The sequence below is a fragment of the Dermacentor silvarum genome, chromosome 6 (assembly GCF_013339745.2).
Source record: "Dermacentor silvarum isolate Dsil-2018 chromosome 6, BIME_Dsil_1.4, whole genome shotgun sequence".
Lineage (NCBI taxonomy): Eukaryota > Metazoa > Arthropoda > Arachnida > Ixodida > Ixodidae > Dermacentor > Dermacentor silvarum.
This window is the reverse complement of record NC_051159.1, coordinates 36,543,724-36,571,184: the sequence shown is the minus strand read 5'-3', so window position 1 is coordinate 36,571,184 and position 27,461 is coordinate 36,543,724. Positions and strand designations below refer to the sequence as shown.

Genomic DNA, 27,461 nt, shown 5'->3' with positions numbered 1-27,461 from the left:
TGGCGAACATAGCCCGACCGCCGAGAAGGTTCCTTCTTTTCACGGTTCCCGTTACCGTGAAAGCAACAGGACAAACCACGGACCCGAACTATACACAGCCCATACCCGGGACAGGCGGCTTGTTCTTGTCTTTTCTTGTTATGCTCGCCCGGCTTGACATCGGAGGCGCGGTACAGCTGCTTGCTTTCAACGGTCTGTTTATTTATAGTAGACCGCGGGAGGTGCCCGACCGGCGGACTCGGTTACGTCGACGCAGCCCGCAACTCTTACACGAACAAACGACCGTATACATAGGCTGCAGGCCTGCGCATGTAAAACACAGAACCGTCCTCCCAATTTTAATCACCTGAGCCTTCATAACTGCAGAGCCGTCTTTTTCTTTTGTCTATTTCATCTTTCCTTTCCTTTCCTTTCCTTTCCTTCCTTGTTTTTTTTTCCCGTACTGCTTCTCTTTTGGCTGCTTCGGGGGACTGCATAATGATATGAACTTCTTCTTCACGTTCGCCCCCTAAGAAAAGGCAGTGTCCTCAGGTCCTCATTAAGCCTCAGAGCTTCTATTCTTGCCATTTTTTCTCATTTTTTCTTTATTTTCCGTCTTTCTTTTTTGTTCCTTCTCCTTATTCTACCTTTCCCGACAGTCTCTAGGGCCATAAATTATTCGCTCCTGTTCCGTTGTGTCCTCTTAATCAGAAGTCGGAGTCACGGCTACGAATGACCTGCCGAGAGGATATCTTGTTCTCATTACAGACGCATGAATTTATGCATGAAGACTGCATCCGCCAAAGAACTGCGAATTTCCGATAACTTAGGGGATGCTCGCAGCGCCCAAGCCCCGGCATGGCCGAGGATACCATATTCTAGCGGCCGCCCACGCATTGGCATCAGTGGAGCAACGGACTATGTTAATCTGAACGCTTAGTCCGCGAGACTTAAATGCGTCGGGCAGTTGAATGAGGCGAGTGATGTCACCGGAAGTGTTTACAGTTTCCCGCTAAAACCACCAAGGGAAACTCTGGCGCTGCAATCGCTCGGCTACCATGGTGGTTATAGTGCGTAGCTTTGTCTCGCTCTTCGTGCTTGCGGTTTCAAACGTTCTTGTGGCGTCATTTATTGCACTTAATGTTTGTGAATTTCGAAGCACTCAATAGTTTTCTAGACACAGCAATACGACTAGTCTTGGATGAAATGCGTGACCGTTGCGAACTGTTGAATTTATAACCTAATATTTACTTGAATATGAGCAATTTGCAAAAACCAAAAAGTCATTTGAAGCTAGAAGGACTGATGTTTAGGCAAATCTATGTACTATCAGAATGAATCAGCTAGCGCAAGACAGGGGTAATTGGAGATCGCAGGGAGAGGCCTTCGTCCTGCAGTAGACATAAATATAAGCTGCTGCTGCTGCTGCTGATGATGATGATGATAATGATGATGATGTACTAACTATCATTCTTATGCTGTCTGAACCGGCATGTTTGCTGCTCCCGTAGACACCAGCATTAAAGTTCTCTCTAGTAATTCTTCTAAAAAAAAAAAAACACTATGGTTTGTCTAGGGTCGTCGCCCTTCCGCGCTTTTGTTGCGGCCTATCGCAGCAATTTCCGTTCACAACTCAAGCTCATAAAGCGGCAAATCAAGTTTCGTTGAAAAAGCATGGTGACGTTATCTATACATGGTAAAAACATATCGCTGCAGGAAGGCTCAGAGGGTGGGAAAAATTAACTGGGTGGACCTCCTGTAGTTACGTAAATGGGGCAATTATAAAAAGAGAGCCAGAGGCAATAAATACGCCCATATGGGAACAAACTGGTAAACAATAACAAAATGAGTAGAATAAATTGATTAGATCTAATATATGTAACTCGCTACATAGAATAATGTTAACACTAAGCACTAATCAAAGTGCTGACATCTGGTTCAATCATGTGAAAAATGCACAAGAATAACCAAGTTTACACGAGAAACATTCAATACCTAAATTGCTTATCAATTAAATATATCTATCTATGACGACACGCTTTATGATGTAGAATTTGTAGGCTAGATCCTCAAGCACTTATTAAACAGTTCGATCTGAACTCAAGCATGCAGCCGATGTTACGAAAAAAAAAAGTGTGGAAGTGCATAGAACGCCCGCTGATCACACATGCTTGTAATTATGCTATGGACTAACTTTGTAAGGCTACTGCCGCGGAGCACTGCAGCCAAAATATACAGACATGACGTCCATTCGGTGTCAAACGATTATGGACGCAATAGAAATAAATAAAAACAGAAAGAAATAAAAAGTATTACAGACGTGCCCCGCAGAAATTTTCGCCATTCCAGCTGCAGCCGTCGTCTACCCTGCGTATTGCTCGCTTGGTTTCTGGCTGTTTCAAATGCCTAAGTTTATTAATTGATTTCCATCAATTTAGACCGCCATGTTATATGTGTGCAATCCTTAATAGCGTTAGCGGAACTGACACGACCACGTTAGCCGAGCAAGATAACATAATTCACAGGAAAGACATCACACGACCAAGCAAGAACGATTCGGATACGTGACGTGAACAAGGCCACTTGCCCTTAACTTGGAGGAGCCGTAAAGATAAAGAAATACTTGCAGACAAAATATATCGGCAAGCCAACAAGCCCCAGAGAAAAAAAAAGCTTCGTCCCAGAGAACCGAGGAACGGGCAAGCTCGAGCCCGTTTAAATGATTTGCATGCATAAACGCCTTGTGACCGTGAATGCATTTGCATATTAAGCACCGCTGTCAGAGCGAGTAATGCGTCGTTCTTCCTTTTTTTTTTTGCATTTTCGCGCTTTCGCCATGCTACAAGTCCAACTGTGTTCCACAGACACGTCATGTTCTTCGCAATTTCTCGCGCGTTCTTTTTTTTTTCCTGATTTTTTTTCCTTTGTGCTCACTGTCTACCACGTTGTCATTGCGTTAGACAGCGCAACAGACGCATTCTACTTCTTATTTTCGTTTTCTTTTTCAAAGCGGAAGGGTAGGAGGGGGTGGAATGCATTACAAGCAACTGGCGTCATCAGTATTCCGCAGGCCTCATAGAAGCAATTTCTCAAATTTAGGCAAACGGTGCAGGAAGCGGCAACTGCTGCCATCGAAGACCTGTTTTTTTTTCTTTTTTTTTAACGCGCTTTTGACCGGCCACGTTCTTCGCTCCTTAACCGGACATTTCATGCGTGCTCTTAGTTCGGGCTAAACATTCTCGAGCGGACTTGATCTGTTTCGATCGATAATCCGCTAAACTTTTCCAAGATGAACGTAGACGCGCTTTTATTTGCTGTTATCCCCAACGAGCGAACCAACGAGGCATTTTGGGAAAGCACTACAAGTTCACTCCATGATCCAAGTACAATTAAGCCTGAAGGCATGTGGCGAAAGCCCCGAGTATCGAAGAGACAAAGTTGAAAAATAGATTGGAAAGCCTCGGCGTGTTTTATCTTGTCGTCTAAATAATTCACGCAACATCTAGCGCGGTGCCGGAAGAACTTCAACGGGAGAACACACTGAAAAACACAAGCAGAAAGTTTTGCCGGTCGAATAACAAAAGGCAGCCTTTTTTTTTTTTTTTTCGTGACGTGAAAAGCGGAATAGAGGACGCGCAAACTTTGTGGAATCCTCGCTTCGGCAGGAAGCGAGCAGTGCCATGGGTGAAACGCGCGTTTGGGTGCAGCCTGCTATCAGCTGCAGCACGGGAGGCTGTATCAGAAACGTCGCAGAGACGCTATTCACTTGACGCAATTTCAGTTCTCACTATAGCGGAGAAGAAAGCGCGATGCCTCGCTGCTGCTGACGGGCTGCCATGACGCGCGACGCCGACACCAGGGTGACGAAAGATGGCGCTGCGCTCGTCTTCCATATGCCTCCCGGTCTTCTGAATGACAGCCAGGGAAGACTCGACGACCACGAGGATCCTCTCGGCGGCCTCGAAACTCGCAGTTTGTTTTCTAATTCCTTTCTTTGCAGATGCGTATCGGCACCTCCTTTTCAACGAGAACGCCGAGAAGAAACGGCAGAAAGACGAAGCTGTATAAAGGCGTCGCAGAAAAGGCGCAAGTTTCACTTTGACCCACTTGGCGTGCGGAAATAGGAAGAAAAAAGACACATTAAATAAATTGTTTGGCGGAAACGAGACCGGCGTCTTCTTGGACCTATAGCATTTTCCCGAGTGTGGCGTGCTTTGAAATGTTCGATGCACTTATTTCTTCTTCTTTGCGTTCGGAAGGCATTGAGTGACAGAAAAAAAAGAACGCATTGGTGCAATAAGAAGACCCTGGGATGTGGATAGGCCGGAACTTGCGCGATGCGTCCGAACTTCCGGGATCTGCCACGTGCCTCGAGATTAAAACGGCAATCGCAGGGAGCGCATTCCCGACGCCTTTTATTATCATCTTCATTTTTCAACGGCTCGTTAACCTGCGCACGCGCATTTCTTTATACAAAGAATCGGTGATGTTGAGTTGTAATCTAAGTCGAGGTGGCTTCGAAAAATTACTCAAACGAAGGAATTGTCCGGATTTGCATGATCTTTGGGTGCGCGTGTGGCTCCAGGCGTTTTTGTGGAGTTAATAATTACACTTTGTCTTTCGAAATTTCCGAATAATTGAAGTTTTTTTTAAACATAGGAAAACAAAAGGATTGTCACAGATGCATAATCAGTGCGAAGTGCTGCATTTATACCGCAATATTTCGTAGCTTAAATGCTGTATTCAGGCCTATATAAGACAGCTTTGTGTTGAGGCATAGGAAAGCGACGAAGACAGCTCTTCTTTGAACGCAGAGGTGAAGGTGTAAGATCATTTGGTGGGTTGTGATGGTACGTTGAGGATTTTCATGTCAGTCTCGGTGTACTCAAAACGCGCGCCACACCGTTGTGTTTCGTCGCATGTGGCGAAACAATGGTCAAGATAGAATTAGCGTCAGTGTTTCGAGACATGACGCAAAGAATATGCCTCGACAACTCCATACAGTTCACAACGTACCCTACTTGGTATCTCGGATTAATATTCTACGTAATCCTTCACTAGTTCATTAAAAGAAAAATCACCACCCAAGCACTCCGTAAAGATGGTTAATCCGCGAAGCTGAAATGTGCGGCCCTGGATGAGCCACACGCGATTTCTTTCTTTCCTTCTTTGTTGCTTTCTTTCTTTCCTTCCTTTCTTTGTTTCTTTCACTCTTTCTTTCTTTCTCTATTTCTTTCTTTCTTGTCCCAGGCTCATACCCGCACATCCCTGGCGTGTACCCGCATATCCAATTCGTGTATGCGCCACACGTGATTTTATTATCGAATGTAACGTACAAGGGCGTCCCAGAGGGATGTAATGGAATCTTTATTCGGGATTTACAATCGGCGGACAGCCAATTTGGCGAATGAACGAGCGGAGCCGAAATCGCCCTTTCTCGAAACAAGTTCCCGGCGGCGAAACGCAGCGACCGCGCTGTATAACACCGCGTGCCGGAACATCGTTCCGGTTCGGAAAGACAGCGCGATGAAATAAACGCGGCGCAGTGCACGGGTGGTGCATCGTCGTCATCACTCCGGTCGCGTGCCTATACGCTGCACACGTGTCCACCCACACGGGCCTGTGTGGATGTCCCCCGCTGAGCGAGCGCGCGCCGAGGCATCTCTCGCGTAACTGGGCAGGAGTTACGACTTGTTTAGACTGCGAGCGCGCTGCCTTTGTGTGTGTATGTCTGCGTGTGTGCGTTATAAGAGGGAGGGGGGGGGGAGAGAAGGGGAGGATAGGCCTCCCGCTGCGAGCCGCGCGGAGCAGCGCATAACGCAAAACGCGCTCGCTCGAAAGACAGCGAGCGCGTGCCGGCACCTCGTCCTGTTTGGCACGAGACCGCCGCGCGATTCCCCCGTCAAGCGGGCGGCACGCGTGGGCACTCTGGCGAGACCAGAGCGCGTGCAGCTATGCACCGTCGCCTCGCTATTTGCGTGCAGCGCTGCAGAAAAAAAAAAAAAAAAACTTGGACTTCGCGCTGCGGTCGCACGGAGCAACAAGCGAGCGGCTTCGATGCAATTATACCCGCTAAAAGAAACGTAGCTACATTCTAAGGCGATAGCATTAAGGGGCCCCGTGTCGCAGAAAATCCGGCGTCGCGGTGTTGCCGTCGGTGTCGGCGTGGGCTCGCCGGCGGCGTTGGCGGAAATAATCATCCCGAACCACCCCGACCGGGCGGGCCCTTCGCGTGGCGCAAGGCGTTAGTGAACAAAAATTGAATTTCTCAAAGTAAAATTCGTCAGAAAAATCATAAAGTACGACTTAACCACAACCTACGGACGTGATAGCGTCGGATTGTAATTTGAATATACGAGAAAAAAGCCTGATAAGGAGCCGGGGATTTTTGAATGCTATCGCGTTCCACTCTTAAAGGCGAAGCTTAAGCGTCCTCAAATTTTTTAAAATATATAATCCGTGTTTACAGTGCAAACGAGGTGGTACAGAGGTCAACACACGTCTCTAGAACGCGCGAACCACGTTCTCAGGACTGCGCTGGCGATATGTGAAGATGACATGTGGCACGAAATCGGCTGTATGTGAGGTTGGGTGACTGCACTTACTGTTTCCATTGATTTCTCTCGACCTGGTGGTCGGATTAAGCTTTGGTGGCTGCTTTGGCCCTCAGAAGTGTGTTTTAGGCAAGTGTGTCGACCTCTCCGCACATAAAAGCGACGCTAGCAAGCGCTCTTACTAGCGATGAGTTTAATCGGTGTAGTAGAAGATGTAATAAAAAAAAAAATCCCGAGCCCTTACCCTGTCGAGAAAATGGAGGTAAGCGAAGCTTGTCGTGTGTGTATCTGACCTCCGTGGTGATTTTCTTTCGTGCTTTCTCTCTCTCCCTCTTTCTTTCTCTCTTTCTGTCTCTCTATCTTTCTCTCTCTCTTTCTCTCTCTCCATCTTTCTTTCTCTCTCTCTTTCTCTCTTTCTTTGTTATCCCTGGTATGTGCCGTTGAGCTTGGACCCTTCCTGCACAATCACCAGGATCGGCCCACTTTCAGCGTGACACCACCACCACCAACGCCGAACAACCAGACGCGAGCACGAGCAGAGTCAAGAAAACGTAAAGCAATTTTAAAAAATTTTGCGAGGCTGACGCACAAGGAATCTGTTCACTTTAGTGTGAAATTGATGATTCACTATAACGCAATTATCCGAAAAACGTTTTCATATCAGAGAACATCCTCGGCAACATGCTTCATTTTGACGGTTGCTGTCGCAAGCCCCAAGCAGAGAGTTTTTAGCGTTTTTACAGTGTTCGAAAATGGGAACGATTAAGTTGATGGACAACAGTGGCCGTCGCTATCATCCATCCTTCTGTAAATTGAAGAGAGATAACGAGGGACCGAAGGGAAGGAAGGTGAAGCGGGTTAAGCTTGGCTTGCTGCACTGTACTATACTGTACTATACTATACTATACCATACTAGCGAAGAGAGAATGAGTTGCAGAAATAAAAGAAGGACCGATGTAAATTATAAGAGATGATGCGCGCGTAGATACAGGAGCGCTGACTGCGCATTGAAAGGCCTCCTTACCTATATGTCATTGCGCGCTTCTTGCAAGCCTCTGTGGTGCTGCACCGAATTCTATAATATCCGTGTGGTTACGAATACATGGTCTGGCGCCATGCTGGGCAAACTTTTTTTTTTCCTGTTCGACGGTCATGTAAACCGAAATAGCAGCGGTAAAGGCGCCGTCCTTGTGTCGACAGGAACGACAGGAGGCTCGTGGATGCGGCACGGCTTTCGACAAGACCGTCGTAACTGTCTTCTGTTTATGGTGCTCATGGTTTCAGCAGGGAGTGGACGCTATGGACGTCTTTCTTTCTTTCTTTTTTTCTTTCTTCCTTTCTTTCTTTCCCTCTTCTGCATGTGTCATACTCAAGGACATATCAACGTAGAGCGATTCTGTCATTCTGATTCAGTGCTACTGTTTCAAATTTGAGCACATTCGAGCAAATTTGACTAGAACGTCGGTAAAGTCAGCCATGTGCATGAGAAAAAAGCGGGCTTTTAAACCTCCCCCACGGCTTCCGTCTGGAACGTCAACATTCATGTAACAGTGACGTATATAGGCCAAATAAATTGAAGCGCAAGTCACAGTTAAACGTATGGCCCAAATTCCTCGCGTTTGTTTCTCGCCACGTAAGAAGGCACCAACCGCAGCGTAATAACGGGAGTTAACCGGGGAGCACAAACGCTTCCGCTATAAGATGCCGCGTTACACGCGTTACATCAAATCCCGAACATTCGCCGCCGACAAAGCCACCGCGTATGTTTATGAAAACCAGCCGCTCTTTTCTTTGAGCCACAACGCGACAGAGCACATGTGAGGGGGCAACAAAAAAAGGAACGAGAAAAAGGAGGAAAAAAAAAAAAGCGGAGAGCCATCTAACGCTCTAAACTGGAAAGATAAACGCGTTGCAAGGCGAAGCGCACAAACCTTCGTCGAGCGTTTCTCACGGTTCTTGCATTCTGGCCGAGACTCCTCGTTCTCTCTTTCGACACATGGCGACCAGCTGAACATTCTTCAACCTGCTATGCCTGCCTTGCTCCGGATCATCTGTGGTTACGTCGCGCATTGCCTCCATGGAAGGGGAGGGGAGGAGGAAGGAGGAGGGGGGGGGGGGGGGGCTAACGAACTTTTTGCGTCCGGATCCTGTCCTCCTGTCTCCTGCAGCTTTGACTGACTGTTCTTACTTTACTTCTTTCTTCTTGGCACTCAGCCTTTCTCTCGCTTATTATTATTTTTTTTTTTATGGACTAGGCCATCTACGAGGACTTTATTGTCAGTACACATATATTCCCTTTCGTGGTTTGCGGCGTAGTGCTTTATCGCGTTGGCAATGACGTTTCAAGTTCTGCGGCTCCTCGTGAACTGTTAAGCGTGCGCCGTAATTTAAGTGTTCAGACAACTACCCTTTAGAAGTTTCAATCAGCGACTGAAAGCAGGCCGCACTCAAACGTCCATCTTTGTTCTTCATTGCTTGTTTTGGTCTTGGCTATAAAGGTCTTTTTTGATGAGCGCTCGTCCCCTCTCGACGCCTACACATCTTTTTTTTTTTTTTTTTTTTTTTTTTTTGCGCGATTCATTTCGCTCGCACTGCGATAAAAAAGGTTGTGAACGTTTATCATAAAGAGAGGAAGACGTCTTAACAAGCTTAATAGAGCTATCATCGCTCAGTGCGTGGTTTACATGAAAAGGACACTATAGAGCACGACACTAAATCAGCTTTTAGACTTGTAAAGGTTTCGCGTTCTTTTTGACAACTTTGTTTGACAGAGAACGCACTGCTGAATATAAAAGCCAACCGCAAACAGTCCAAACACTTGCACAACACCAAGGCATAAACGCAAAGTTCCCTATGTTTGACTTGTCGGATGCCAAAGATTCGCGTTCCGGTAATCACACCACCTACGAACAGAAATAACGGCTGCGCTATGCTTATATGTAGCACGAAACAAAAGTTCAACAAGAACCGCGTAGCTTCATACGCAACCATCTGTGGGTGGAAAAGAAATCTCCGCCAGCGCCGATGCTTGCGTATGCCTGCGAAGAAAATATCGGTTACAGAATACGAGTTTTTCAATATCGTTGTTTGAGTGTTTTCTGATATTGCAGCGGATCTGCAGAGTCGCGTGATTTGTCCTTTGCGTCGAAACGGTCTCGTCGATTGAGCGAACCAGACGTTAAGCAACGAAGCAAACACGGTCGATTCACTCTGTCGACGTTTTCAGCGTATTAATAATATCGGTGATATGCGGTGTCAGAAAAAGAAAAATAGTAATTTCCTGGCTCTTTTCAATTGCCCGCGAAAACATGGAGCCCCACGTGCCATCAAGAAACGAGCCTCTGTTGCACAGCGACAAACTCTGCGACACGCTGCCGGCGCATATTTTCGCAGCCTTTTAATTTTCCCCGTTGTCAATGTGCTCATGTCATCGCGTAGTTGCGTCGTTTCCAATTTTCGCATCTCGCTCGCGTCGGAACGCGACGAACAAAGCAGACGGACCTCCCGCACCACGATCGACCATGGCTCGTTAGAACGGGCGGCCACAGATGGCGCCACCATCCTAAAAGTCCTAACCGGCTCGTTGCGTTTTCGCCAGCGAACACGTCTCCTCGGCGAGCGAAGGCTTCGCGCGTTTATTAAGGCGAAAAAAGCCTTATATGTCTCATCGTTCAGTCGACCTTCAACGTCCTTGAGCGAAAACAGTGTCGTCGAAGCGAAATCGTACACGGTGTAGTAGTTCACTTACTACTACACCACCCCGGCATCGTGTCTTACCTTTATGCAAACGCTCACGCAACAATTGTGATGGTGTGCGGGTCACCGTGTTATTAAGATAGAGTTAATTCAGGCACTCGAACCCACGACCTTCGGTCGGAAAAAAATTAATATGAGGTAACAACGCATTCGAATGAGAATGTCAAGTAATTTAATGAATGTCTCTTAAGCGCGCAGGCTTTCGCCTTCACCCTCTTTGGTGTATGCTAAAGTGATGGTCAATAATTCTTTTAAAACTAGGGCTCTCGAAAGCGAAAAGCTTCCATCCACCGGAAAGTGGACGGAAGCTACTAAGACAACCAACACGGGGTTTTTCACAACGAAAGCTTCGCCAAATATCTGGTGATTGTGAGCCCGCGTTATGTCACTGTTCCCGCTACGCCACTGCGCGGTTAGCAGCAACTACTTCGGTTGTTGTATAAGGACAAATACGGGCTAGTGATTACTTATGCCTTTGGGATAGAAATGGGGACGCAATATGAGCCACGAAGGCCTTGCTGGTATACGATTACACCTGCCAGGTTTAATACACATTCACGTGTTGCTAGTCATGTGGGCTTGAGTCGTTTATTTATTCCTGGTCCCTTTGTTTTTCTTTTTTTTTTCTTCTCTTCACCTAATCTGAAGTAGCAAGCCCTGCATATAGCAGGGCTGACATCTTCTGCTCCCATTAAAACTCTTTCTCTCTCTGACAGCTGAAGAAAATTTTGTCCTGGTCTGGGGATCCAACCCGGGACTAACGCCCTTGCGGGGCAATCTGTATACCATCTAAGCTCGATCAATAGGAGGCTAGGAGATCGCTGGACGATCACGAAATTTGAAGGAATCGACAACACAGATTTCTTTGGCAGCTCAGCGCTACTCCCGGATGGACGACATATCCGCGGAGACACGCTGAAACAACGAGCTACAGTGACGATCGAAACCCTTCCATTACTACGCAGTTTGTTTATTTATTATTAGCTTTAGCTTTAGGCGGCAACAGAGGATGCCCAGAGTGCATGGCTGCAGGACGTATCTATCATGAATGAAACAAATAACAAGAAGAAGAATGAAAGCACTAAGAGACATTTTATCGCCGACTATCGGACTTTTGTTTGTAATGTAGGCCAGTTATAGGGCTAAGTTTTTCAATTTCTAACTCTAAAGCGTTTTGTGATATTTTGCATCAAACACAGGCCTTGTTTCGTCGAGAAGGGTTCGTCGAGAAGGGTAAAGCACGTCAATTCATTGAAGGCCACGCAGGTGTATCTCGGTTGATCTTCTCGCTTGTCTTTATATATGCTCTGTTTGTGTGATTATCTTCCCTTCGTGTGTGCCTCTATATGTATATCTCTCTTTCTTTTCAATGAGACCGCTGATAATAGGGAGTTCTAAATTTTGATACCCAAAGTTAAGGGACACAATCCGCCGGGCCTACAAAAGAACCCAGAAAGGCACGAAAAAGAACGCAAAAGGAGTACAAATAGCTGGGCGTGGGGCCTTGGGGACGCAAAGCCTCTTGCGTGCGCTATTTCTAAAACTCCCTAATACATCGTCGTTCTTATCTAAGCGTCAACACGGGCATTCACTTTCTTCGCTCCATGTATATGCACGTCTCAACGGTCCCGCCTTGTCGTAGTCATTGCATTCCCAAGCTTCCCCGCGATGCGACTGAATGGCTCCGCACAGTTGACGACAAGCCCATTTGCGACCGTGCTGGTCACGCAGCTCGTTACTGCGGCAGCCAGTGAAGCTCCCGACCACCAAAGCCCATTTCCTACCTACTGCGGCCTCCCCGCCGACCCTCTCGCCATTATCTGTCCCCCGTTGCGTCTCCTGCATCCGCAGTTCCTGTGGATACGGTTCCCGATACTCCCGACCAACTCCCTCGACCACCTATTCCTTGAGCGCTACTGACCGGGGAAAAAAAAAGTATAGATCACGCAGTGGTGATGTTCAGAAGAGTCGAGAGCTTGACTAGTTGGTACATTTTGGGAACCTAGTAGAGAAGCCCACTAGACGAAGGAGGTGGTAGAACACACGGCACGACACCCCCGTGGTGTGCCTTCTACCGTTCTTCGTTTCTTGTACCTGATAGTATAGGTTCCCAAAATGCGGTGAGCTTGACGAGCGTAGTGGTTCGGCCTTGGTGGCAAGGTGTTGTCAAATGTATTGTCGCCCGCCGCAGTGGCACTGGCTATACGGCGATGTGCAGCTGGGCATGATGTCGTGGGTTCGATTGCTGCTTTAACGAAAACAAAGGATCGTGTACCGTGCTTTGCGTGTACTACGTTTAGGAACCTTAGGTGTTCATAAACAAACCAAATATACCAGCCGTAATGATTTGTCGCTTATAAGACGCACGAGTATTATGTATTAGCATTATGATTAAGCGCTACCGGATACAAATGTACGAACAGCAACTTGCCACGCTAGCAAACCGACAACTGAGGCACTCTGGCACAAACTGGTGCTATGGCTCCACCGACTATTTGTTTGTGCCGACCAAATTGACATAAGAACGTTCGCGGCCATCTCTCAGAGTCGCTAGGAAACCGGCGCAGATGGCTTCAAGAACAGGTTACAGTGTACGGACAGAAAACGCTATAGAAATATCAGCCTGAGCGCAATCGCACCTCAAACAGAAGAAGAGGAAGTAAAAAAGAAAAACGATTTTTTTTTCTGGCCTTCGAGGGTAATGTGCTCCGAAGAGGAGCCTGCCTCAGCAATGTCGCTTTTAGCATAGTTACAGATTAGAAGTTTTAGAATCACTACGGACTATTTCCGTTTCTCTACAAATCGAAAATGAAAAGAGAAATAATTCCTCGTGGCAGTCTCTCACGAAAGAAGTAATAAATATATAAAGATTCGGTGTTTTACGCTTTTCCTTCCGCCTTACAGCTTCGTAATTATTACGCTCTGCTTCCATGGCCCTTCGCGAAATTTTTCAATCTCGCGCTTAATCCCAGCATCTTTTCGTGTGCTCGCAACCGCCCTACTCCGAGAGCTTGATTTCCGCGGCCCCGAGTGATGAAGCGGCACCGCAGGTGGCGTGCTGCTGAGCCACCCGAGCGATGCACCGACCGCGCCCTGGGGTCCTTTAACCTGCATTCCGCGTCATCCCTTCCTTCTCCCGCCTCCATTCCTTCTCCCGGTGACACCGCTCCCGGCCGGGATCAACGCTTTTATTGCCGCGAGGTCGATAACTGCGAACGTGGATTGGCGGGAGTCTATTTGCGCGCGCGTTCCCCCGGCCTGGCCGTCCGGCATGCCTGCAGCGCCCCCCTGGCAGGCAGGCAGACCTACTGGGCTCAGAGTCGTCTTCCCTTTCTGCCCCTAGCAGCGGCGATCAGCAATACCCCTTTGGTTGGGGGGAGGGGTTCTTCACTGCACGGCAAGTTCAGCATCCAAAGCGCAACCTCCAGGGGCGGCGTCCATTGCTTCCGCGGCTGGAGGCGTACAGGTTGCGTGTTGACGGCTATGGCGGAAAGGTCGAAATCTGCCGGTGATTTTTTTTTTTTTTTTTTTTTTGTCGGAGGCGGTTCACACTGCTTCCGCTGTTCTAGTCTTGTCGATGTGTTCCATGGGGAGAGATGAAAATAAATAAATAAATAAATAAATAAATAAATAAATAAATAAATAAATAAATAAATAAATAAACGAGACGAAGACCATGGCGCGGGAACATCGGAGATCTGCAGAAACAGGCAGTAGGTTGGCTTCCTGCATCGGCGGGGAAGATGACGCAAAAGGCTGGGATTGGGAAGAAATAAACAACGCTGGCGCGGTGCACACATAGGTTGGAGATTACGGCAGGCTTTTTTTAAACTTCAGAGGTATCCCCCCCCCCCCCCCCCTTCCTTTTCGTATACCGTCAGCCGATTCGAAGTTATCCGTTCGGTACAGTACAGTCAGGTACAGGTACAGTCGACGACGTTAAGCTGTCCTTTCAAGTTATTCCTCAGCTTCTTTCACGCCGCATAATTTATAAGTTCTGTAAGGTCCTGTAATCCCAGAAGTTTCGCATTAATAATGCGCGCTTCCATAGACACTCAGTGGAGACGCATGCCAATGATTGGAAGCAAGCTAAGCTACAAAGGAGCATCCGTTTCTCCCCTAAACTATAGCGACGACACCCGCGCACAACGCCAGCTTATTAATATTCAGTCGCGCCCAGAGGATACGATATCCCTTCCTGCCACACAGCGCGGTGTGTTTCGTTAGCCGCTCGCCCGTCTCTTGGTCTCATTGCTTACCTGCACTGCCGGTGCGACAATCTCTCCAGAGCGCAGAGCGCGCGCTGGTCTCAAACTCTACTTCAATAAAGCCAGCGCGTGTATATCTCAGAGAGAGGCTTCTATGAACTTGCGGACGAAAAACCTGGCGTGCTAGCGCTTTAACCACTGCCACGCGTAACCTTTAGTCCACGCTTCTCCGGGGATTGAAAGAAAAAAACGGTCGGCGGGCGAATGCTCTAGGAGGGAAAGAGGGTTTTGTGACTATGGGGAAGGGAGGCAGCGTCGCGTTGATGCCTCAGAGGAAGCTTTCTGAGCCCGGTGAGCGTTTTACGCGCACGCGTCCAAACGGTGCGAGAACACGCGATCGAAGAAAGAGCGGGGGTCTCGTCTCGCAAGAGGTTTCCGTACTCCGGGTGACCGACTACAAATAAAAATAAAAAAAGAAGGAAGAAAAAAGCACCGTCCAGTTGAAGACTCCTCCTTCTTCCCAGATTATCGCTTCCCCAAACAAACGAACTGCCGGCCGTGCCAGACTCGGCGGCGGCGACGTCGCGTTCAGGAATAAAGGGTTCGAGAAAGACCGAGCAGCGGCGGCGGCACTTCTTTGCATAAGCGAACTGCAAGCAAGCAAGCAGCGGTGGGGAGGGGGGAGTCTCTGGAGGAGGAATGCACGCCCGCAATGCGGCATCATCCACGCTTGCGGTGTATTCAACGCTTCTCGTTCGGCCCCTCTAGTGTTTTTTTGTCGAGTCCCATCGCGTTCTGCTCGATATGCCGGCGTTTGTCTCTCTCTCTCTCTCCTTCTCTGTCTCTCTCACCCTTGCTTTTTTTTGTGTGTGTGTTTTTTTTTCGGCTGCGAGAGCGCCGAGACATGGAAGCAGCAGGCTGCACGCGAGAGGAGAGCAGATGGGCGAAGAGAGCCGCTTCAAATTAGGTCTCCTCGGCCGTTTTCTTGTGGTACGTCGCTGCTCCACCGAAGCTAGCTGTTCGTGTGCGGCTATGCGGGTACTTGTGGGCGCGCAAACAGAGCGTCAAGACATGCGTATGTGTATGGCGTAGGAACGTGTCTTACGCGGGAAGGCCTATGTAACTGTTTTTTTTTTTTTGGTCTTGTTGCGCTCTTCGCGTCAAGAAAAGAGTTGGAGACTCGCGCGCGACCAACCTGGCCTGACGCTGCGTTCAGCAATCACCGTATGCCATGGCCGATGGAAGAGAGAGACTGTATAGCTTCGGCCGTAACGACTCGGCTTGAGTGCAGTGCGAGGAATAATTTTAAGAGAACACTTTCAGTCACTGGGAAGCAGGTAAAGCAAAAGTAGACTAAATTCTGAACTAGAATTCATTTATTCCTGTCGGGCTAAATGAGAGCTGAAGAAATCGTTGAACGCTTCTTTTTTTTCCTTTTTTTTTCTTTTGTGGTGTGTATCCCTACAATAATGAAGTCCTCCCCTCTAGTTTCTAGTTCTCATACCACTGGGCGCACACAGGGTAGTCATGCGGCTTAATTTATTTTACAAATTTTAACACCATTTTTCTTTCTAAACTACTACAGGGTGGAAAACATAGCGTGAGATCAAACGAGAAAGCATTTTCGGTGTTTTTTTTTAATTTGTCAACCCAATTACATTGAGCGTTCACAAAAAGACCCAGACTGTTCTGATCAGCTATTGTTCCCGTCAGACATGCAAATACACCAGCTTTCACAGTACGTACAAGGAAGCGTATATTTCTTGTACAGAGGGTAGGAACCTAGTTATTCGAATTACCCCTTCCATCAACAATGTACTTATGGAAACTTTATTATTAACACTATTATAGCTAGTTCCAGCTGAAACACGTTACACGAGGTTTCAAGAACAGCCTCGAATCCAAGCTGAACTTCATGTCGTTAAGTTGGCAAGAATCAAAACAAGAACGAAGCGCGCTCTTTTCCTTCGGGTAGCCAATGACCAGCCCATCCATTGAAGCAACGGCGTCACAGAGCGCGTTGTGCCGTAAAAGGGGGAGAAAAAAATACGGTGGTGTCTGGACCCTGATAGCTGATTGAGATCACCGCCCTCCATTGCAGGAGCTGTAATTTTCGTTTACTCTTTTTTCTCCCCATTCAATTCTGTCTTAATTTTCAGTTATCTACTTTGGCGAAGTTCGCGGCGCTAATATAATAAACAGAACTCATCGGTTTCTCATCGAAACATTACGGGAGAAATTTCTCCGGGAGCCCTAAGCAAATGAATCATGGCCTCACTTTTCATGCAGACTTCTGCTGCGATTCACACTCCTGGCATCAGTAAAATATATTGACTATTTCGGCTTCCGCAGCCTCAGAACTCATATGGAATGATGCCGGGGCATATATCATCGTCTAATACGTTTTTAATTTGGCACTTTCCTCTTCATCCTGACTTCGAGAAATTCGATAACGCGTTTTTAATATCAGCCGCCCCTGCGCTAAATTTAATTATCTAGCTCGTTAAAGGATACTTATTTCATTTATAAGGCCCCATTCTCTTGCTAATGAGATTCAGTAAGGCTCCTATAGAAATGAATGGGATAAATATAGTGAATGTGTATAGTTATCGCCATTCCTTTGATATTTTTTAGCGTGTTTTGCATAACCTGAACTGCGCAGTGTGTCTAGGAAGCACCGACCATTTTCCCAATAGCGAGGTGAAACTTTTCGCTCTCGAAAGTTTGGTGAGTGCTAAGCAATAAGGAAAGAAAAATATATAATCAGAAGACCATTCGCTGGCGCGTAAGGTCCTTAAAACCATTTCCTTTATCTAGGCAGCCAGGCGAAATATGTAATGCACTGCAACCCGCTGACGGCGTTTAGGTAGAGCCGCCGTGCTTATATATCGCTGCGTTTGAGACCGATTCTTTTGTCGTTAAAACAGAAAGAACGACAGTAAAAGACATACAAATAAATACACGAACGAGAAGGCATTCTGTAAGGATTAACGAGAGGTTCCTGTTTCTTTATGTTTTGATCGGATCTGTGTACTTCGCATTACGTTAATGACCCGTCGTTTCGCTTAGAAGTTTCTTCTAGAAGGGAAGACGTGCTGAACGACAGATACAGTGTCGCGTCCCTTTGAAAAGGCGGAGCTCCCCAACTGTCGCAAAAATTAGGGCACGGACAAGCAAGCGAGTTAGCAAGCAGGCAAATCCCAGAAAACAAGCAAAGTGCCCGGCAACATAAACAATACATCGTAGGCACGGTCTCGACAAAATTACTCCCCGGCACTTAAGCAATGCGGAAAAGCGAAGAAAAAGAGGGAGAAAAAAAAAACATGTCTTCGGCGGAGGAAACTTGCGCGAAGAGAGGGCTAATGGAAATCAGCGAAAACCGCGTGGTCGAAAGCGGTCCCAACTTCTTCTTGTTCCTTAGCGGCGTTCGGCCGGACGAAACAAAGGAAGTCCTCGATTCTTCCGCCCCCAAGTTCCCTAACACCACTGCCACCATACCCTCCCTCCTCCCCCACCACCGCTGCTACCGAAGGCAGCAGCGGCCGCCGCCTCCCCAAGTGTTCCCGCGCAGCCGAAACAAAGTTTGTCCACCGCTCGGCGAGGCCCGGCTCTTCAATCTCAATCCCAAACCAGGGCCGGCCTCGGTGGGTGCGTGTTGGCCGACCGCCTCGTAAAGGGCTTCAGCAATCAGACAACATCAGAAAAACAAAGCGAGGAAGGGAGCGGGAAAAAAAAATGGCGCCGAGGCCCAGCCCGGCTCGACCCTGTCGCGCGCGAGAGCCAAAGTGGGCGTAAAAGGAAGCCAACCACGGCAGTGCGGCAATTAAGCGCGCGCCGGTCTTTAATTGCTGACGCGCATGAAACGCAACACAAACAATGGGGGCCCCACCACTCGTAATCGAAGGTAATCGCGCCAGGCGGTGACTCCGAGGGAGGTGAGAAGAGCCAGCGCAAGCCAGGTTGAGCCAGCAGCAGCAGAGGCGAGCGCTGTTGCCTGCCCGCTCTACGGCCGTCGCCGGTAGGGGTCAGCAGCGGCGGACCTAACCTGCCCGCTGGCCCCTCAAAATCTCTTCTCTTAGTTTTTGATTTTCCTGCTTTCTCAGTGGTCCCGGCCCAGTCACCGGGGTAGGAATAGCATTGTTTCAAGTTCCTCGGCTTCGCTGACGACGACGCCACAAGCGGCGATAAAGCGTTGGCGTGACCGAGGATGACGCTGCCGCTGCCGAGGCGACAGTCGCAGAGCGAAGGCACCGGACAATGGCTCATTACACGCGCAGCGAGTGAGCCGCCTCTATTTAGGCATTCTGCTCCTCTGACGCCGTGTATGATGCTTCTTTTTTTTTTTTTCTTTTTTGAACGCGTACGGAGCTGCGTGACGTCTACGGGTCTTTTGTTAAGAGATAAAGGTGGAGAGAGGGTTGAAAGTGCTTAGGTTCTTTTGTCGGGCGCTCGTTGCACGCTCGAGTCAAACTCATCGTGGTTTCGTCCCTGGGAACACTGGCGCGAACCTCGGTGCTGGAGGCCTCGAGGCGCGGTATAGTATGAATAGATGAACGAGTTGGTTCGGGTTCGTTTTCAGGGTGAAATAATTCGGTGCACAAGCCGAAGGGCACGGAACGAACACAAGAATACCGAGCGGTGCAGCTTCGTGTTGTCTCGGCGTTCTTTTCACTGTCGTCAGGTCTGTTGGTTTGAAATTTCCTTCTGTTCGACGCTCGGTCACTAGTGTGTAAGAGCAAGTGCTAGGTTGTTTGTTAAAGATACAAAATCCTTCATATGACGACATTACTCTGATTATGAAACCCATTAGAGCAACGGAGCTCTGGCGCGAACCTCGACGCTGGAACTCTTGCTTTTTCCACGACTACGTTGCTCACTGTTGTCTGGCTATTTCGCTCATACAAGCCATATATAATGCGCGAGCTTTTTTGTTTTTTTTTTATCGTTCGCCCTTGATTTCAGCATAACTTTCCATAAAAAAAAACGGGGAAAAAATTAAAAAAAAAAAAACGAAGTGCACTCTAGCTGGAGCGCCCTGAACAAGTCCGTATTTCTGTGTCCGAAGATAAGCCGCGTTCGTCACAACGTAGCCTGAGAATCGATACAACCGGCGTACAGTAGGAATTTCGAGGTTGGCTCAAAAAAAAAAAGAAAGACATTCGGAATACTGAAACGCCGTCCGCAAGAAACTCACCAATAATTCGATCGTGGCTCTCGCGACGTCCTAACCGGCTACCTCGCGGGAACCGAATCGCCAGCTCTTTCTCAGACTTTATCAGCCATTCGGTGAGCGAAGCCAACTACAAAAATGATAGATATATAAATGTATATATATAGAAAGAAAAAAAAAGAAAAGGATAAGCGCACGCCTGTGCAGGTCGAAACGAACTGGACGGTCGGCGACCCGTGTATCGGATTTTGTCCGCTTGTAGCATCGGTCGCAGCGAGCCGGTTCGATACGCGGACCGACGGTCTGGGCACAAGGACGCGGGCACCAAGTTGGGACTGCTCACCTCGACCAACCCTCCCCTCCCTTCGACGCCGAAACCTCCACGCGCTTTGCGCTGTTCCTGCAATACTCCCGAAGCTGCTTCCTCCTTGCGCAGTGCCGCACCCAGTCCCATTGTTTACGTCTAAGCATGCTGTATCTCGTTTCGTTTGATCAGCACTGCTTCGAGTACGGGGAGCCCTTGTCCTCACGCCCGTTTATACTTATTTATACGGCGCAATTTTCCTACGCCTACGGCCAGGATGAGTCGATAGGCTCTCCGTATTGATTGCTTCCGGGGGTCCCGGACATCTGTGTCCGGAAAGTTTCTTGTCGCATTGAAATTCAGTAGCCGCCATCCGTCATCGAGCTCTGCCGAATCGGTCAGCGTGTTGGCGAAGGCGGCGCCTCGGTGCGCGCTCGCCCATACTTCTGTCGGCAGCTTGCGCTTGGTCATTTCTTTTGCTCCCTCTCTCTTTCTCTCTCTCCCTCTATTTCTCCTCCTTATGTATTCCGCCTAGACCGGGAAGGGAGTAAGGCGAAGAAACGGGCGGGAAGACGAATCGCAAATTATTTTCCCGACCGGGGGCCCTGGAAGACAAATAGGTGGGCGGCAAGCGCTGCTCGAAAGAGGAATGACGTATTCGATTGCTCAGATGCTGGCGCGTATAGGAAACGTATTCGACCGAGCGGAGCCAGTAGCCTGACCTGCGCGTGTTAGCGTTGCCGTGTTACCGCCGTGACGTGGCGTAAGGGCCTTGGAGCTATTAGCAGCACTCGATGAAGGTGTTCTCGACGGAGAAGTGGGCGGAAGGCTTTTTGAAACGCGCATCTCGTTCGACTAATCTCCTGGCGCAAGCGCTTCGCCGATGTCGTGATCTGTATTAACAGGTGAACTCCACCTTATTCGAAGCTGTGCAGAGCGCACAACTGTCGCAGACAATTTCGTAAGGCCCTGTCACCGAATGTCACCATGTCTTGGTATTTCACGTCCTCCAGTCCAGCAACTCCACCACTTTGTAAGGCAGCAGCACAGCTGTTGTCTCGTCGCCTTTATTCTGCTGAGCCACGCGCTGAACGAAGACGACGCGCACAGTCATGATGATTATGTACAGGTGAAGGAGATGAAGGATGAATATTTTGCTCACAGTATAACTGTAGTAGGAGTTCGTAAGGCTTAACTTTCCATAACGGGTAAACCACGAATGGGTAAGCTACCTTACGAATCACTCATTGATTTGTCGAGTACTTGTTTTGTAATGCGGTGAACCGGTTTACGTCCTGAAGCCATTTCGTCCTGTTAAAATACACGTGAACACTCTTAATCAAATCGTTAATTAGCACAGCTGACGCGAGCGTGCATTCAACGACAGCGACGATATTGGTCACACTAGGTTTCAAAATTGACTGCGTAAGCGTGACCTTTAAACCTTTAACTCAATCTCGAGGATTCACTGGGGTCATAGAGCCCGTGGTATCAAACGAGATTACTGGTTTTGCTAAAACACAAAAAATTTTCCCACAGCGAGTTACATAGCTTCTGTAGACCTTGCAGGTTATGCAATTCCAAGTACTTACGTTCGAGCGCGAAAGCCTAATTGAAAGTTTAAACGTAACTAGGATCAATATGGGTAAAGCGATGTGAGGAGCAATCGCGACCGTAAGTAATTAACCTGCCGTTGTGTGAACGTTTCGGTTCTGCTACGGAATTACGCGTATTCCGCGTTGACAGCGACCGTCGAAATACGCGTTTTCCTTGTTTTCTATGCATTGATTTCTTTGCTCGTTGCAAGAATTCCTGAAATGAAGTCATCGGGGCGCGCAATACATCAGTAGCGACGCAGCCAATTATGTACAACGTACTTCTATGCCTGCATACATCCCGCTACGCCACATTTCTTGTGGCATAAATGCAGACCTGTCGATGCCTTGAGTATTCAAATATTGTTGCTTGTGTACGATCGAATCAAAATCTATCTACTGCATAGAGGGAGAGAGAGAAAACAAGTAAATACTGGCAGGTTAACCAGAGGGACGTCCGGTTGGCTACCCTGCACGGGGGAGAGGGAATGAGGGCCTCTAGCTTTGGGCATCCCTGCTTCTAAAACACCCTATTATAGCGACACACGACGTCAATACGGTCAACTACATCGTCCTCCACCAAGTATACGTTCCGCTTTTCGTTGACACTTACTGGCCCGAAGAAGACGGATAAGACAGAGTGATCCCCCCACCCTGGCCTCACCTTCAGGTGCGTGGCGCCTTGTCGAGTTGCTGCGGCCCGTTCCCTTTGCTCGTCCCAATGAGACCCTGGGAATTCCCAGCGCTGTCTTTCCCACGAGGACGAATCACACGCGTCCCGCGGCGTATAGAGTGGACGCTGAGAGCGTCTCTGAGCTGACCAGCCAGCTTCCATTAAGGAAAAAAGCTTCGATGGCGCCACCTCGCGTGCGCCTGCAGCCGCGAGCTTCCCGCGAGTCGGCCACCGCTTGCGTACGCTCGTCCTCCCCGCCAGACAACTTTCCATCTCGTATACTGGAGATCCTTATCTCGTCTGATCGACACCGCGTGAATAAGGTGCGGGCAAAAAAACAAAAACAAAACGAAGCAGCGATATACGAGCCCTGCCGTATCTCACCGTGGAGCTTTCCTTAGAGAGGAGAATCTTCCACGCGGACTTTGTATGGTCTGTGTGAAAAATAGAGAGTGAGAGAAGCAAGCAGCACACGAAAGACAGGGAAGTTAGGCGGAATAAATGTCCGGTAAGAGACCCTGTACTGGGGCAAGGGTGGTGGTGGGTTGTAGCAACAGGCGGGTTTGGCTTGGCGATCAAGGCCAGCAATTGCTCCGCCCGAGCGTCTCTTATATCACTGCGGTGTTTCACCGCATGTCCACCAAACCAGTGATAATGAGACGTGAAGTTTCTTTGCGGGCTATAATTGATCCTTCGGGGAAACACAAGGTGTACCAGGCACGCATGCTACGGTAAATGGTAGGAAGGACTGCGAAGAAGGATTAAAGCACCCTCGACGCTATAGCCTCAGAGTGTACGCATACTGACAGTGCGCATGGGTTCGAGCTTTATTTGACCTTTTCAACCTCGTGCTTATGTGTGACCCTACGTCATCCATTACTTCCTTTCTTAGTTTTCCCCGTGTTCGTCAGCTTTCTTTCCTTTTTTCTTTCTTTTTTTCGGGCAATATTTATCGCCTATAGCGTCTTAGCGAGTAGAAAGTTTCATTTTTTCCCACATACGATTGGGATTTGGAATGGCCTTGAGGAGTCTTTGCGCGAGTTTTCGATTGATGAATTCGGCGACAAATTGCTTAATTATGTTCGTTCGTCATCAACTATCTCATCCTGATATTGCTTTTTCTGTTTGCTATCTTTTCTTTTGTGTTCTTATTTATTTATTTATTTATTTATTTATTTATTTATTTATTTATTTATTTATTTATTTATTTATTCATTTATTGCCGCAAATATATCATTCAATTGATTAAAGATATGCATGTCCTCACTCCTGAAATATCCTGATATGCAAGATGGCAGTATATGTAAATAATAAATAAAATAAATAAGAGTGAAATGGAAATAAGGGGAGGGGGGGGGATAGCCCGCAATACTTTTGTCTGTGCATTATATTTACAGGCAAAATGTAACGCCAATCAGTCTGTCATGCACTCCCATTGCTTTCGAAAGAAAGAAAGAGAGAAAGAAAGAACCACAGCGGTGTTTTCTCAACCATAGTGGTTTCAATTGGTACATGAGCCAAGAATCATGTTTTCCTTCAGGGCTCGGTCGTCGGTTTTATGAAGCGGGGTGGAGGACGTCGTTCTTTGCACATTCAAGCGAGAACAGTGACAGAGAAGGTGCGCAAACATCTCTTTTCTGCCAACCCACTTCGCACAGAGTACTATTGACTTTTCTAATGAGAAAGGAGCTGGTAATAGTGAATGCTGCTGCAACCCATAGACGCCTTGAGAAAGTTTTGTGAACTATATACTTGTGTTTTATGGGCAGTTGAGGAGAGGAGGCTGGAATTGAGGGAGGGGAGGGGAGGGTAGTTGCACTACAGAACGCAGAGGACGCTTACCCCGGCTAGCTGAAATGTAGGGTAGCCAACCGGGCACGGCCTTGGGTAACCTCTCTAATTTTCCTTCCATTTGTGTATCTCTCTCCTAATCGAGCAGACAGAAAGGACATTAAACTGTTTACCCGATCAGGAGTTATAAACAGGAAAAGAGGAGCTAACGGTGGGCCAACTTATCTTTTTAAATAGTAAAAAATAAATTAATAAAAATACAGGTATATATATATATATATATATATATATATATATATATATACGTGTGTGTGCGTGTTTGTGTGTGTGTTACATGAAACCTTGGCTTATTTGAAATGATAGAGCCAGCTAAAAATGATGCGAAGGCTTTAATTTGTCTGGGCAATGGCGCTATGTTGAGTCCGGTTTCGAAGTGAAACGGAAGTACGAGGAAATATTAGCAGAACTGCTCTTCGAGCACGAATACAAAGGTGGCAGCGATTTACAGCGTATGTTGGCCCGCGCAGTTGTCCGTGCTCACCTCACCGTACTATATATTTACCATGTGTATCATCCTGCTCTATATCATATAGTAACAAAATAAGTTTATTTCCATCGAAGTCAATTTTTAGCTCGAACATCGAATGATTCGACATTAATTTAAGTACCCTGATGAGGTTTAAATAGCGCAACACAGGTCAAATAACTCCATGGTCAGGACATGATCATGGTATCCACAGGGTTAAATGGGCAAGTTGGAAGTTGGAAGGTAGTAAGTCTCCGGCTACAGCTTTGCCCTTTCATGGAAAATATGAATTAGCTAAAATAATAATAATAATAATAATAATAATAATAATAATAATAATAATAATAATAATAATAATAATAATAAGAAGAAGAAGAAGAAGAAGAAGAAGAAGAAGAAGAAGAAGAAGAAAGTCGCTTTCGCACGCGGAATGTTGACCGGATTTCTAGATAACTCACTGCGCCTACGAACGGGCCTCACTGCGTCTTTCTCACGGCGTCTGAGGGCAGGCCCGGAAATGAATGGCACGTTTACTAAAATTGAGTGTGACACCATCACTTAGGACATCTAAATTTCATGCAACGCTCCAGAATCGCGAGAATATTTCCCTCTCTTTTCTCCGCTATTTTTCTTTTGTTTTCCTTCGCTAGCTATCTTTTTTTTTTTCTCCTTCACGACGCCGGTTTACATTGGACATTTATATCCCTGTCTGAAGTATAAATGTTCACGGTATGCTTGCACGCTCGCTTTCCTATCCTTCTAAATTCCCCCCATCCTTCGTATTTTGAAATCTCTCTCTCTCTCTCTTTCTAGACTGCAAAGCAGTAGCCTGTATCTTGTTCCGGAAACGACAGTCACTCCATCGTTTCCTCCTTTAGGAAATAAATCTACGTGTCATTCCTCCTTTTTAAGTTTTTTTTTTCTTTTTCGTTCAACCTAAAAAAATTTAAAAAATTAATGAATAAAAATAGAACAGGCAGGAAGGAAGGGGTAGCTCCAGCAATGGCCGTCGACAGCGCATAGCGATGCAGTTCAGCGCATCAACTTCGAAGTCGGCGGTAAGAAGCCTGGCTACGTTTTTCCAGATGAAAAAAAATATATATTTATATATCAGTAAATAAATAAAGTAAACGATGGGGCATATAACAAGAATCACATCATCTTCAAGAGAGTGCCACCGAAGAAGCGGCGGGTCTCCCGCCCACTTGCGAACGCTCTCGCTCGGGTAAGACCGGGGTGGAGAAGATAAAAACAAAAAAGCAAAATAAAAGAAAGATAGAAGAAACACCATCGCGGAGCATTCGCACGCCCGGTTGGCGACGTAACGGTGCCTCGGGCCACAGCCGAACGGCCCCGCGCGTCCACGCGTTAATAAATGCGCGATGCGTTCGAGTGGAACTCAGGCTCTGCTGTGGAGCGAGCCCGGGCCAACAAGCCGAAAAAGACTCGGGCCCCATCGCAGTGAGGCGGCGGCGGCGCCAGGAACCAAGCGACATCAACAACAAAACCGACCTCCACCGAGATAAACAACCAACCTCTATACACACCGAGTGCAGGTCCCGGGAGAAGGCTTGCGTCAGAAGAAACGCAAAGAAGGACAGAGACAGCCGCGCCTGTGCGGTATATACGTAGGTGTGGCGCCTGCCTATGTATGTATACACTGCTTTAGGAGCAGAGGCAATGAAGAGCCGAACGCTCGCGGAAGGACAGTCGTTTTTTTTTTTTCTTTTCTTTTTCTTCTTTCGGCCCAGGGTCCCGAACGACGCCGGTCGGTCCAGCGATGGAGCCCGAGCCCTCACTGTGTTGTGCGCGTCCGAGCTTCGATTTACAGCGGCGGCGCATGTCGACGACGCGACAGCCCGGCTGGCTCGGGATGATGAAGGTTGGTCTGCTCCCGCGTATACCGTGTCGAGCCATAACCGCGTGGGAAGACCGAAGAGGCCAGCCGCTGCTGGGGATAGGCTTGGCTAAACATTAAACAAAACGATTAACACAAAAGACAGAACTGGCGGAGTGAGAGGGTAAATGCGTAGTTTTTGTATGCGCCTCTGCGCTGGGGCGTATAGATCAGCCGCCAGACGTCAGCGTGAGCGTGACGCCGGAGACGCGCTCGAGCGGTCGCCGTGAAAGGAAATCAGCGACACGCCAATTGGGCATCGGGGAACGCCTATCCCCCCGCCGGAACCCACGGACAGGTGTCCTCGGTGTCTATTCACGAGACGGCCGCAGCCTGCCGCGTTGAGACAAAAGCGACGCGCGGACGCGACCTGCGCTCTGGCTTCTTTTCTCTCGTCGGCAGTAATTTCGGCGAGCGCGGGCACAGCCCCCCCAGCCCCCCCTTTCGACTCGCAGAAAAAGGAGGAGCGGTGCCTAAGCGACACTGCTGCCCTCGCGTGTTATCTCTGAGAGAAGATAGACGCTCTAGGGGTCAGGGCTGAATGGCCGAGTCTTTTGCATAACAGGTCTCCCCCGGCTACAGTATTGTCGCACTCGTCGTCGGGTCCAGCCGGGACAGTCGTAAAGGACAATCGCAATGACCGCGTGAAGTCTCGGAAAGGAAACGTCGAGGGGACTGCGCAGCAAGCCATGGTGTTTGCCGTGCCCCTATTTTTCTAGCTTTTCTATTTTTTTTGTTTTACTTTGCTCTTCCGTTCCCGCGCACGTACCTACAATGCAGCCTTTAGCAGGTTTCCAAGATTCTACATCTCTTTGGAGCTGTGTTTATATAGGTTGTTTGCACAAAATTCCGCCTTCGTCGCTCTCATTTCATTTTTTTTACAACGAAACTGGTATATCGACGTTGCCATCGTCTCGCATTTGTCCAGAGACTACCAGAAACCGAATTCATTTTCTTCCGGTAAGAACTTCTTTGTTACTGGCTGGCGGCATCTGCCGATATGTTCGC

The 27,461-nt window shown here is 47.9% G+C and overlaps 1 protein-coding gene across 3 annotated transcripts in view; it reads right to left on the bottom strand.

The window, feature by feature from the left end:
- The window catches only part of LOC119455428 (nephrin-like), a 286,932-nt gene that overhangs the window by 225,203 nt on the left and 34,268 nt on the right, over positions 1-27,461 (bottom strand). The window lies entirely within an intron of this gene.